General features: G+C 40.3%; 1 long non-coding RNA gene across 1 annotated transcript; it reads right to left on the bottom strand.

Moving 5' to 3' along the window:
- Nucleotides 1-9,257: 9,257 nt before the first annotated feature.
- Nucleotides 9,258-11,213, bottom strand: LOC116880019. Its single transcript, XR_004385154.1, has 3 exons — nucleotides 11,141-11,213; nucleotides 9,418-9,494; nucleotides 9,258-9,292 (listed from the first exon to the last, which is right to left on the bottom strand). It is a non-coding gene; the product is annotated as an uncharacterized LOC116880019 (long non-coding RNA).
- Nucleotides 11,214-12,547: the final 1,334 nt, after the last annotated feature.

The raw sequence follows: 12,547 nt of genomic DNA, 5'->3' as shown, positions 1-12,547 counted from the left end.
GTAGTGAGAAAAAATGGGCTGCAGTGTTTCTTCATTGATGATTCAAAGTGATTCTACTAGGAAAAACAATTTTAAAGGCTAATTTTCTAAACGTATTTTTTGAACATCCACTTTCCATTATTTTTAGTGTTCATATTCTTAAATATATATTCTTTGAAAATAAGTGAGGTATGTGAAATATCTGTTTGTTATTTTAAAAAACCTAAAGAACATTGTTTCTCTAGAGACATTCATAAATTGGGCTTGAAAAGCATATTTTTTTATTGGTTGGGTTTCATTTGTGATAGGTGTTTTTCCTACCACAGAAATATATATATATATATTTTATGGGAGAAGTGTTTTGTTTTCATTTCATACAAACCTTTTTTCCAAGGATGACCTAATGAATGGTAAAGATGCGTAGTGTGAAAAAGTTCAGGTTTTAATAAGAATGTCTGAGTGGTACTTCAATTATAACAAAAATATCCGTGCCTCACTATACTGGCTTCATACTGCCCTGTAATCCTCATTAATGACGTTCCTTATGGTTCACTTAAGAAGACTGACATTTAAACTGGGAGAAACCTCTGTTAACTAGTAAGACAATGATATTGTGACAGACTTAGGGATTTGTGTGTAAATAGTCATGCCACATATTTCATAATGAGGCTTAGAATGGATGCTTTGATATGGATACTACTTTCGACTGCTTCCCTTGTAACTGTATGTTGTGTTTACTTCATCTCTGTGATCCTAAGCCAACTCTATGACCAACACACGTTTATAGTTCAGTTTATCTTTTCCAAATAGTTATTTTCTCATATATATAAATAATATATATCAATGAACAATACCTGTGAATTTCATAAAAATTTATCATGTTTGTCCTTCAAAAGACAAAAACCAAGAAAGTGCAGAAGAACAAACCACAGACTAGAAGAAAAGATTTGCAAATCAAATAAATAAGGGACTTGTATCCAGAGTATACAAAGAGCTCTTATAACTCAGTAATAAGAAGATAGACGACCCATTTAAAAGGTGGTCAAATGATTTGACTAGAAATTTCGCCAAAGAAGATGGCTGACTGACCAGTCAGCATGTGACAATGTGCTCAACTTCATTGGTCATTAGGAAAATGTATATTAAAACACAGTGAGATGCTGCTTTATACTCATTAGAATAGTTAAAATCAAAAGATAGAAATACAAAGATCTGATGAGGATTTGAAGACATTGAAACCCTAATACAGTGCCAGTGGGGAATATAAAACGGTGCCGTTCACTGTTGAAAACAGTTTCATAGTTGCTTGAAATGTTAAAAATAGGATTACCGTATGACCCCATTAGTCTGCCCTTGGGTATATAACCAAGAGAATTAAAAAAATGTGCCCACGCAGAGACTTTAACACAGATATTTTTAGCAGCATTATTTATAATAGCCACAAAGGGGGAAAGAAGATAGGTAGATAGAAAGTAAGCCTATGAAGAGATGTGCAAATTAGCTCTCAGGAAAATGCAAGTTAGAACTACTGTGAGATACTACTATATGTTTACTGTCTCCTAGAATGGCTATAATTAGAAAAACAATCATGACAATCCCAAGTACTGGTAAGGATGAGGAGAATCTGGATTACTCATACATTGCTGAGAAAAATTTAAAATGGTATAGCCTCTCTGGAAAACAGTGTGGCAGTTTCTTAAAAAAATAAATGTGTGGCTCTTCTGACTCAGCGATTAGATTTCTGGACATTTATCTCGAATAAAAAGTCATAAACTACTCATATCAACCACAATCTGGGTGAATCTCTAGGCAGTTTTGCTGAGTGTGAAAAGCCAATCCCCAATGCATACAGCCTGTATGATTCCATTTTTTTTTTTTTAAGATTCTTAGAAGGATCACATTATAGAGATGGGGGAGAGATTAGGGTCACTGGGGGTCAGAGAGTGCTGGTGAGTGGGAAGGGGTGTGGCTAGGAAAGGTCAATGAGCAGCATTGTGAGAATAAAGTTTTGTATCTGTGCCAACCTCATCAGTGTTGACAGCCTGGCTATGACACTGGGTGATGGTTTTACAAGAAATCACCACTAGAGGAAACTGGATGAAGTGGGTGAGACATCTCTCCAGATTATTTCTTACAAAGCAAATCTGTAATTATCTCAAAATAAAAGTGTTAATTAAAAATCCTGCAAACATAGAATAAAGAATTTTCAAATCTCCTTCACCTAGATTCCCCGAATGTTAACATTTTATTACTTTGCCTTATAATCTGGACCCACCCCTGGGTGTGTGTATGTACATATATTTATTTATATATTGTTTTCTCAAATGTTTGAGAGTTAAGTTGTACAAATGATGCCACTTATAAATATTTCAGTGGTGTATTTTTTTAAAAATTTATTTCAGAGAGAGAGAGAGCACAAGCAGGGGGAGCAACAGGCAGAGAGAGAGGGAGAAGCGGGCTCCCTGCTGAGCTGGGAGCCCATTGTGGGTCTTGATCCCTGGACCTTGGGATCATGAGCTGAGCCGAAGGCAGCTGCTTAACTGGCTGAGTCACCCTGGTGCCCCTCAGTGTGTATTTTCTAAAACAAAACAAACAAACAAACAACCCCCCCCCAAAAAAAAAACCCAACAAGGATATTCTCTTATATAATCAGAATACAAATTACAAAACCAGGAGATTAACAATGACTATACTGTAACATACCTTTTCAGATTCTTCCTGTTGTCCCACTAATGTCCTTTCTTGGTCTGGGATTCAGTCTAGAATTCTTTCCTGCATTTCTTTGTTGAGTCTGTTTGGTCTCCTTTAATCTGAAAGAGTTCTTCAGTATTTGTTTTTCAGGACCTCACTGTTTTTGAAGAGCGGTGTCTGTACAGAAATTATCCTTGTTTGGGTTTGATGGTGTTTCCTCATTTGTGGCAGGAGTACTATAGAAGTAATTTTTTTTTTCCCAGTCCATAGCCTCAGGAAGATTTGTCCACTTGATTAAGGAGAGCATGTGATGTAATGAGCCCTGGATATTATATAAAGCTGATGAATTACTGGCTCTACCTCTGAAACCAATAATATATTATATGTTCATTGAATTTAAATAAAAATAAATTAATTTTTAAAAGGAGGTATCTGCCAACTCCTGTACTATAGAGTTACTATTTTTCCTTTTCTAATAAATGTGTATGTTGTGGGGTGATGCTTCGAAACCATGCAAATATCCAGAAAGTCCCATTTGAGAGATGAGGTGTGATTGTTTAGTTACGAGAATTCTGTTGGGAGGCATTTCAGGAGGAGGGGAAATGGCATGTGGGAAGTCCCTAAGGCTTAAGAGTCTAGAGGTCTTCGAGAAGGAGAGAAAAATCCGATTGCAATTGGGATCGACAGAGAGAAAACAATAAAGTAGAGTGGTGGATGGGTACCATACATGCAGGGCCTCGAGGCTGAGCCTAGTATTTTTTACATTTTAAGCTTTAATACCAATGCAGGGGGAAAGCCTTCCAAGTTTTTAAACAGAAGTGCGATATGACCAAAACTGTATTATAGAAAGATCAGTCGGACTGTTTGAGGAATAGATTGGAGATAAGATGACACACTTAAATTTTATACCCAAGCCTCATATCTCTTTGCAGTTTATTTTTGGTACATGCTATATTGTAGATAACCAGTTCTTTTACTTTACAGATGATTAATTTTTTCAGCATCATTTAATTAAAAAATAGCCTTTAAAATTATATAATGAAATAATATACATTTATACCTTCAAACATTACATATTAAGTGCCTATGACATTTCAGGGACCACTCTAGAGAATGGGATACAGACAAAAATTCCTGCCTTTGTGGAGCCACATCCTGTAACACTTGTTTTAGAGTAATTAGGCAATACAGACAAGTATTTTGAATTTTCTTCCAGATTTCATCAGTGTCTGCAATTTATATATTTATGTATGCATTTGTATAGTTTTTTAGAGCCTATAATCCCACAATGCAAAAAAAATTAAACCCCTTTTATTAAAAACTGTGATGTAGATATACACAAATGCAACTTAAATTTTTCCTTAGAAAGGGTGTAATGTGTTTTCTCCTTTTTGTAACCTTAATATATTTATCCACTCAATATATTCTAAATGTCTTACCAGATTATTAACTGTTCTTGTACAATATAATTTTTTCTTTGCTCTCTACTATTCTGTTGTATTACTGTACTGTAAATTATTTAACCAATCCCAGAGTAAATTATTTAACCAATCACTAAAATGGAGTGATTGAGTGAAGGAGTTGAAGGAGGTCAATTGTTCTGCATAATGAAAGAATTCAGCATGTTTTCCCCTGGTTGCCCTAGAGTAGGAAGTATGGGCTACTTCATTGAAAGCCAGTTCACTGAATGGCCTGTTTGCCTAAAGTGGAGGTCTGTAGGTGTGAATATAAAAACAAATGAGAGGGGTGACTTGGTGTAGAAGAAGCTCATTCTAGAAATGTAATGGTAAGGTGACCCAAAAAGAGAGACAGCCAGCAGGGGTCTGCAGTGTGGGGCACCAATAGGTTTGAACAGATGTGGCACCTGACGCTTAATTTTGAGCTGTTTTGTTGTCCCCCAAATTCTCCAAACTGTTGAATGGAAATGACATTTCTGCGAAGAAATGTGAACGAGAGGCTTAAGAAATATAATTTCAGCATGACACAAAATGACATGGCAGGAACGTTAAGCAAAACTTACACTTTGGGTTTTGAAGCCCAGAATTATTCTCATATAATTAGTGGAAATGGTACGCACAATAAAAAATGCATTACATTATCTGTGTGGGGATGATGTCCCGGAGCCGTGAGATGCCTGAGTCTCCCATTAGATGTGGCTCTGTTTGAATTTTGGTTCAGTCACTTGCTCACTGGGTAGCTCAGTGCCATGTCTCTTTCCAAGAATGCTTCCTTGCAGGTGAGCCTGGAGTTACTAGGAATATCTAGCACATAAGCTGTGAGGAGAATTAAATGAACACGTGCATATTAAGTACTTGGCACAGTGCCTGGCATTACCCGCTAAGAGGTATTGAGCTTATATGATGATGGTGATGGTGACGATGATGAGACACATGTTCAAAGCTTTGGATACAGATTGCCAAATACGCTCTCCGTAAGGTTCACAGCAAATTGTATTTCCACCACGGCATTTGAGCGATCATTTTCCCCCTGCATTCTGGAAATTATAGGTTGTAAATCATCAACCATTTGAATTTCAAATCAGGCATCTGTGCAGAGATTACTTATTGAACACCTCGTCTGTGCCAGTCACTTGGTTTGGCTCTGAGAACACCCACATTAGACCCAGTCCTGTTCTCATGGAGCTTATGTTCTGGGGCTGTTCCTTTTTGGCTCATTGAGATATAAGGATGCCAAGCCCCTTTCTGCAAACACACGAGGCTGTCTTGCAGTAAACCGTTGATTTTGTTCATGGAACATAAGCGGAACAGAGGTCTTAGATTGTATCTAACTTTCTGCCCATGGCAATACTTTGCCCCTGGAGAAAGTCTTACAGTCTTTCCTTTGTGCTCCCTGAAGGTGCCTTCTTCAGAGGAAAGCGGACATCCACTCACAGGCGTGGGTCTTTTCACCATGTTATATGAAGATGGCTTCTCAGCCAATAAATTTATAGTCACAGGGGTAGGAAGAGATACAGTTGGGTTCTTCGTGTAAGGCTGAGCTTTGTTTATGAAGTACCATGCTAAGCACTGGGGATCCGGTCATGGTTAGGTTTCCTTTTAGTCCAAGAACGCTCAAAACCTTCCTTACCCACCTGTCCCCAGAGAGCATCCTATTAAAAAATCTGTTACAGAATTTATTCAGTCCTTCTAGCCAACTTCCTCTTCAGAGACATCATTAATTGCTTCCTTCTCCCATGTGCCACAGCAGTGCCCTGCATGGGATTACCACGTTACATAACGGCTCAGGCATGTGGCTCTGAGTTCTCCGAGGGTACGATTTTGGGGAAAATTCATCTTTGTATCACCAGCATTTAATATAGCTCCTAGGAAAGAATGGGAACATAGTTATTGAAATATATTATCACATTGCTTTTCTGTTATTTTGGGTTTGTCTTCCCCACTAGAGTGGGAAAAGTTTCACGACAAGGATTATATACTATCAGCTGTTGTCACTCTCCCCCATCTCAGAGTGTCTGTCACACAAGTAGATGCTAATAGATGTTGTGATATAGAAGAATTAATGAAGGACTATGCTAATTAAGTCCCTTAACTAGAAATGTCTCTTTGGGGATCATGGATCCAAATAGGCCCTAAAAAGGTCACCATTTAGGCTGAATTACTTCTTCTATCCAGGTAATTTTCCTCCGTCATGTAGCAACTGCTCCATGAACCTATTGCAGGTCCCTCAGACTCTAATATTGTTGACCTATTTTTCTGTACTAGGACATGTTCTTCATTTTTAAACAGAGGGATTATACATATAGAGTAAGGTCAATGCATTAATTATAACCGACTGTTTCCTCATGCCTGTGAATCAGTTTTTAAGTGCCTTTCTAAGTTCAATTTGTTTGGGATAGAATGGGAAGAAGCAGGGAAACCATGTCTATGAGCTTTTTTTTCAGTGTACTTATGGGATGGCAGACCATGGGGAGCAAAATGGCAGTGGGTACCCAGCAGGGAAGAGGTGATTTTAGATAAGGAAGCAAATGTTTAAAAATGTAAAAACTGGTATCTGTGGTTGATCTATATTCATGTCGGTTGATATAGAACATTTATTATAAATATGACAGCTCCCAGGTGAATGAGATTTTAAGACTGACATTTCATTCATTTACATTAACAGCATGCCAGATACTGTCCTATGGTATAGTTCTCAAAAATTATCCCATTCTTGCCTTATTATATCCATGGAAGGAAAATGCTTTTATTATAGATGAGGAGACTAGAGCCCAGGGTGGTAAAAGGGCATGCTGGTTTCATGGTGGATGGTGAAATGGGATTGGAATCTGCTGCTCTGGCTTGTAGACTGAGCTCTTAGCTCACGCTCTATGGTCGTATGAACCAGACGGATGGAACAGTCAGAACTTAGAGCCTCTGATGGAAAGTGCTTCCAGCCATGCCTGTCAGATGTGCAATGGGGCCTCTTTTGTTTATTTGCTTTAATCAAAATGGACAAGGAAATGATCTATCTTCATTTAACAACTACCAGAGATGGTATCTTTTTGCTCTCCTTTAGTGGCAAGTGTCAAATATCCATTCCAATTTGTCCTAGGTAGAAAACTTAAATTTACTGGCTCACACGGTTGAACAGAACAGGGCAAGATCTAGTTCAGGTTGGGCTGCACTGACAGAAGTAACTTGCTTCTCTTTCTTCATCACTCAACTCCACATCTTTTCTTGATTCCATTCCCAGACAATATTTCTTTTCTATTTGCAGCATCATTTCTAGGACAAGTCAAGGTCTTGGAAGGACAAGTCCTTGCAAAGTCAAGCCCAGTGAAGAAACATGAGCCCTTTCTCCCTCATATTTCTAGAGAAAGCCCCTCCATGAACTCTCCTTGATCAGGCTTAGATAACACACCCGGATCTGAGTGTTCTCGGGACAAGTTGCCTGACTCTTGGTTTAGTTTTAGGATTGATTATGTATCCTGGGAAGGGAAAGTGGGGAGATGTCCTTAAAAATCCACAGATGGCCGGCACAAAGGGGGGGCATGGATGCTGAGGTGTCAAGGCGCAGATATTCGTTGCAAATTCTGAATATGAGTTCCGTGAAAAGGTCATCCAGCAGGGGCGCCTGGGTGGCTCAGCGGGTTAAAGCCTCTGCCTTCGGCTCAGGTCATGATCCCAGGGTCCTGGGATCAAGCCCCACATTGGGCTCTCTGCTCAGCAGGGAGCCTGCTTCCCTTCCTCTCTCTCTGCCTGTCTCTCTGCCTACTTGTGATCTCTCTCTGTCAAATAAATAAATAAAATCTTAAAAAAAAAAAAAAAGGTAATCCAGCTTCTTTTTCAACTAGTCTATCCTGTGTGATCAGTGGAATTTAATACTTGAATGTCCTACCTTTAATGAGCGACATCTAGATTTACGAAATTAGTAAACTACGGGATTGGTTTGAGGGCAGGTTGGAGAGATAATTTAATGAAATTCTCCAGTGTAACACCTGTAGATTGTTTCCCTCATCCTCCTACAGCAGGAAATGCTTACTGGAACTAAGGTTGTGGTTACGTGTCTGACCGGAGACAGTCAGTGCCATATCAATGAAGATCGCCAGTGGCTGATGGAGAACAGACACAGGGCGCTTTGGCAGAGCAGCGGAATCAATTTTCCACCTGGGTGGGCAACAGCAGAAGGAAATATTTCTGATCTATATCAAACTCATGACTAATATATATTTATCTGGACCAGACTCTCTCTGCTCCTATTCATAATCATGGTTTCTGACGTCAGGGTTTTGCATTTTTTTTGTTGTCCCTCAACGTTCACTCAGGAGTAATCTTGTTGATCCATATGCAAAGAGGATGGGGTGAAGTCCACAAGATTCTTCTTCTTGCTCTGTGCTGGGTGGGAGTGGGTGAAGGAGGAGGAGGGGGTCTCCTTCCCGGCTTTGGGCGTTTGTGTGAAAAAAGGCGACAGTTCAGTGGGCACGGGCACGCCCAGTGACTTCACGGATTTATATTTGGCTACTTTGTAACTTCCGTCTGGAGCATCCATCAGATGAGAAGCACAAGGACTAAAGGGACAAAGAAGCCCCAGTCTCTCCCTTTAGAAAGAAAAAGAACTTTTTCTAAAAGCGAAGGAGACGGATGTGTTACAACAAAGCAATTCTCAAAGGACAACCTGAGACACATTTCCTTGTATCATTACCTGATAATACAGGGCACGTCATGTTAGCAGATAGGCCTGTTCTTAAAAAAAAAAAAAAAAAAAAAAAGTACAGGGAAATCAAATTTTTGCTAAAGAGCAGTAATTAACAGTGGGCATTGGGGAGGAGAGGGGAAGCGTGGTGATGTCAGCCCTGAAATTAAACCGCTCTCTTTTGATTCACTAAGGATCTATGGAACTCTGGGTGAGTTCCCTGGTCCGTCTAGAGATTAGTATTACCATGTGTAAAATGAGTATGATACAACTACATGGTTGTGATGAAAGTGTAATGGACTCATGAAAATAAAGTTTTGGTTCAGTATCTGACATGTAATTGGTATTTATTAAATGTTTTCTATTACTTATTGACTGTGGGTGCTGTGCCGAGTACCAGGCTGAGAACTCTCCTGGTCGTTGGTCATGAAAGCTTTTGCATGTGGTGGTTATTCTTGGTCTCTGCATTTCTTAGATGAGGGACAGGAGGCTAGGAGAAAAATAACTTTTTCTAGTCATACACCTTGTGAATTATAGAGCAGCTAGAATTAAACCCAAGTTTCTCTGACTACAGATCTTCTGAAATTTTTATATTTAAAAAAAAAAAAAACCAACCTGGAAATTCTGCCTCTTCTGGCTTGCGTCCTGATCACTGTTAAATTCTTTCCTTGAATGCTGGTTTTCACCAGGATCTGGCAAGAAATAAAGAATAGGTATTTTCTCAGGTCATGTAGATGAGCAGTTGTAAAAATGGATACAGACAAAACCCAGGGATGACTAGTATTTTTTTTTAAGCTGTGTTTTTTTTTATAAAATATAATTAGGTCAACACCAAAAAGCACTAAATATTTTTAATCCTTCTGTGTTTAATACCTCATATAGGGGGAAAAACAGGAATGCTAGTTTGAACAGAATAAAGCAAGATATGACTCAGTTCAGTCAAATTTTCCTCCCAAACTCTGTACCTGCCAAAAAATGTTACATCGAGGAGGGAACCAGGGTGAGACAAGGAAGCTCCTGGAAGTGCTCATTCTTAGCATCATGCAGATGCTAACATCAAAGGTCGCTTCCATTGCTGCATGACAAATGGCTGCAGGTGTAGTGGTTTAAAATAACCCCTATTCCTTTCCTCGAAGTTTCTATGGGTCAGGAGTCTCCATACGACTTAGCTGGGTCATCTGTAAGACTGCCTTTAAGGTGCTTCAGTTCCTTGTTGGTGTCTGATGGACCCTGAGCATTGAGAGGTTTCCTAAAGCTCCTTGTTGCTTGGGCTCCCCAATGTGATCGCTTGCTCATTCAAGGCTGTCATGGGAGTAAAGGAGTCCAGCAAGATGGGTGTGCTACATCTTGATGCAACATAACTAAATAATCATGTGTTAGGTTGAGGGCTTGCATTCTTTCATTTTTGTAGGAAAGAGAATATTTTAGTGAGTAACAGACCATTGCCACCTATAAGATGGGAGGAGTCAAAACTGAGGAGAAGTGGCATAGAATGTGAATCAGTGGGTCTCTCATTTACTGGAATTCTCACAAATGGGCAGTGAAATATTAGGAGTATCTTCAAAAGTGTCTGACTTCAAGACTCACCGGATCTAAGTTGCGGCGGTTCAATAAATAAAGGGATTTATTTTTCAGATCATAAATCTCAAGTTGGAATAGCATCTAGCATGGCCAGTTCAGTTTCAGTAATACTATTAAGAGGCCAGATTTTTTTCTTTTTTTAACTTTCTGTTTTGTCATCCTTGGCATGCCATCTCACTTCGCTCAGGAGCACATAATGGCTGCAGTGGCTCCTGAACTTACATCACTGTTCAGAAGCAGAAAAAAGAGCCTTTTCTCTTCCTTGCATCTCTTCTTTTTTTTGAAGATCTAAGAAACATTTTCATGAAGCTCTGGTGGTGTATTCTCACTGTGTCTCCTTTGACAGAGTTGGATCATAGACCACTCAGTAAGCAAATTAAGGAAGGGGGTTGGAATTGCCATGATTGGCTCTAATGGATCACTGCTTATGCTTCAGGCTGTGTCTGGGGTCTCCTTCTTAGAACACAACATCTGGGGTTAGGATAACACAGCTGGAGCCCTTGGAGCAGGGAAGTGAGTGTGCGCACATGTGGGTGCCTATGTTGGGTGCATATGGGTCTGTGTAGAAAGTGAGGGTGTGAATTAGGATCATAGCAGTCATGCACTATGCATTTCATGTGGATGGGTCCCCTCCCCCAAAAGAATTTTGGAATCAGAGACTTAGGTTAAAGCATGACTCACACACAGATTAGCTAACTGATGTTAAGTACCCTATCCTACCTGAAACTTGTCAAAGGGAGATACTAATATTACTCACTTCGCAGATCTTGTAAGATGTGTAGCCCAGTGCCTGCCACCGATCAAGTGGCCAGTAGGTGGTGGTGAACAAGGACGGGGCAATGAGAATTATCATCATGATGCTTGATCTTGAATTTTCTAACGGCAACATGCATCTGAGGACTAGGTTTGACTTGGCCCCCGTGGAGGGAATAAAATAATGAGTTACAGTTCACAGCAGCTTGGGACACCTGGATGGGTCCATCAGTTAAGTGTCTGACTCTTGATCTCAGCTCAGGTCATGTTCTCAAGGTCGTGAAATCGAGCCCTCCCCCCACCATGTCTACTTGAGATTCTCTCTCTCCTTCTCCCTCTGCCCCCCCTCCCAAATAAATAAATAAATCTTGAATAAAAAAAAGATCCATAGCAACTTTCTCCAGGGTACCCAGTGTGTAGGAACTCTCGTTTACTTCAAGGAGTCCGTCTGCAGAGATGACATCTTGGACAGGATGACATTTCTCCTCCATTTAAAGCTTCTGGAGACCTTTTCCAAATCTCCCATGTAAGTGCAACACAAACACCCTTGCACGGTCACCGAAGTCATTTTTTACTTTTATGTGCACTATTTCTCCCCTGACAGTCTCATCTTCCAAACCGAGTGCCCCGGGCGACTGTTTGTTTAAGGTGCCTCTACATCTTCCTTTCTCCCGAGCTCCTTGCCTGGAAGGATCATAAACTATTTGACCATGGTAGCGGGCTCCAGTTTTCTAAGAAGAAGGAGTTCATGAAGTTTCATTAAGGGCATCGGGAAACTTTTACCTGTTGGTGTTTGTCTAGGATAATGGAGAGATTGCATAGGAAAGGCCACAGAGCATTAAAAGAAATGAATAAAAAAATGCAGAGGCTCCTTCAGCCTGAAGGCAAACATTCAACGGGGACTGAAAACAGGCACATTCGTGAACCAGACTTTTGGCAAGTCAGGTGGGATAAGGGTAGTTGAGGGAGGCTGGAGATGAGCAAACGGAGGCAGAGGTTGGGTGAGGAGGACGCAGGAATTCTACAGGAATGAGCCACACAATTCCTCAGAATTTTTTCAGTGTAAATGCCAAAAACCCAACCAAAGAGAGTTGAGCAGGGGGAAAAAAAATGCATGCATTGAGTCTTGTCTAAAAGATGGGATCCAGGTTCAAGATTCTGGACCCTCCTTGCCCATCCCCCACCCCATCCCGTGCCCCATACTCACTCTTCTTTTCTCAAGCGGGCTTCCATCCCAGGCAGGGTCTCCCGGAGGTGGTAACAGTGATGTTCAGGCAGACTAAAAGCCTCTCTGCAGCCATTGCGGGGGGAACCCCAAGAGATTCTTAGTGTTATTCAGTTCAGACTACTGTAACAGACCTGACACAGACCGGGTGACTTCAGCAATTTATGTCCTCTCAGTTCTGGAGGC

The sequence above is a fragment of the Lontra canadensis genome, unplaced genomic scaffold (genome assembly GCF_010015895.1).
Source record: "Lontra canadensis isolate GAN:19392208 unplaced genomic scaffold, GSC_riverotter_1.0 scaffold65, whole genome shotgun sequence".
Taxonomy (NCBI): Eukaryota; Metazoa; Chordata; class Mammalia; order Carnivora; family Mustelidae; genus Lontra; species Lontra canadensis.
Note: the sequence above shows the minus strand (reverse complement) of the source record. Positions and strands in the feature narration are given on the sequence as shown.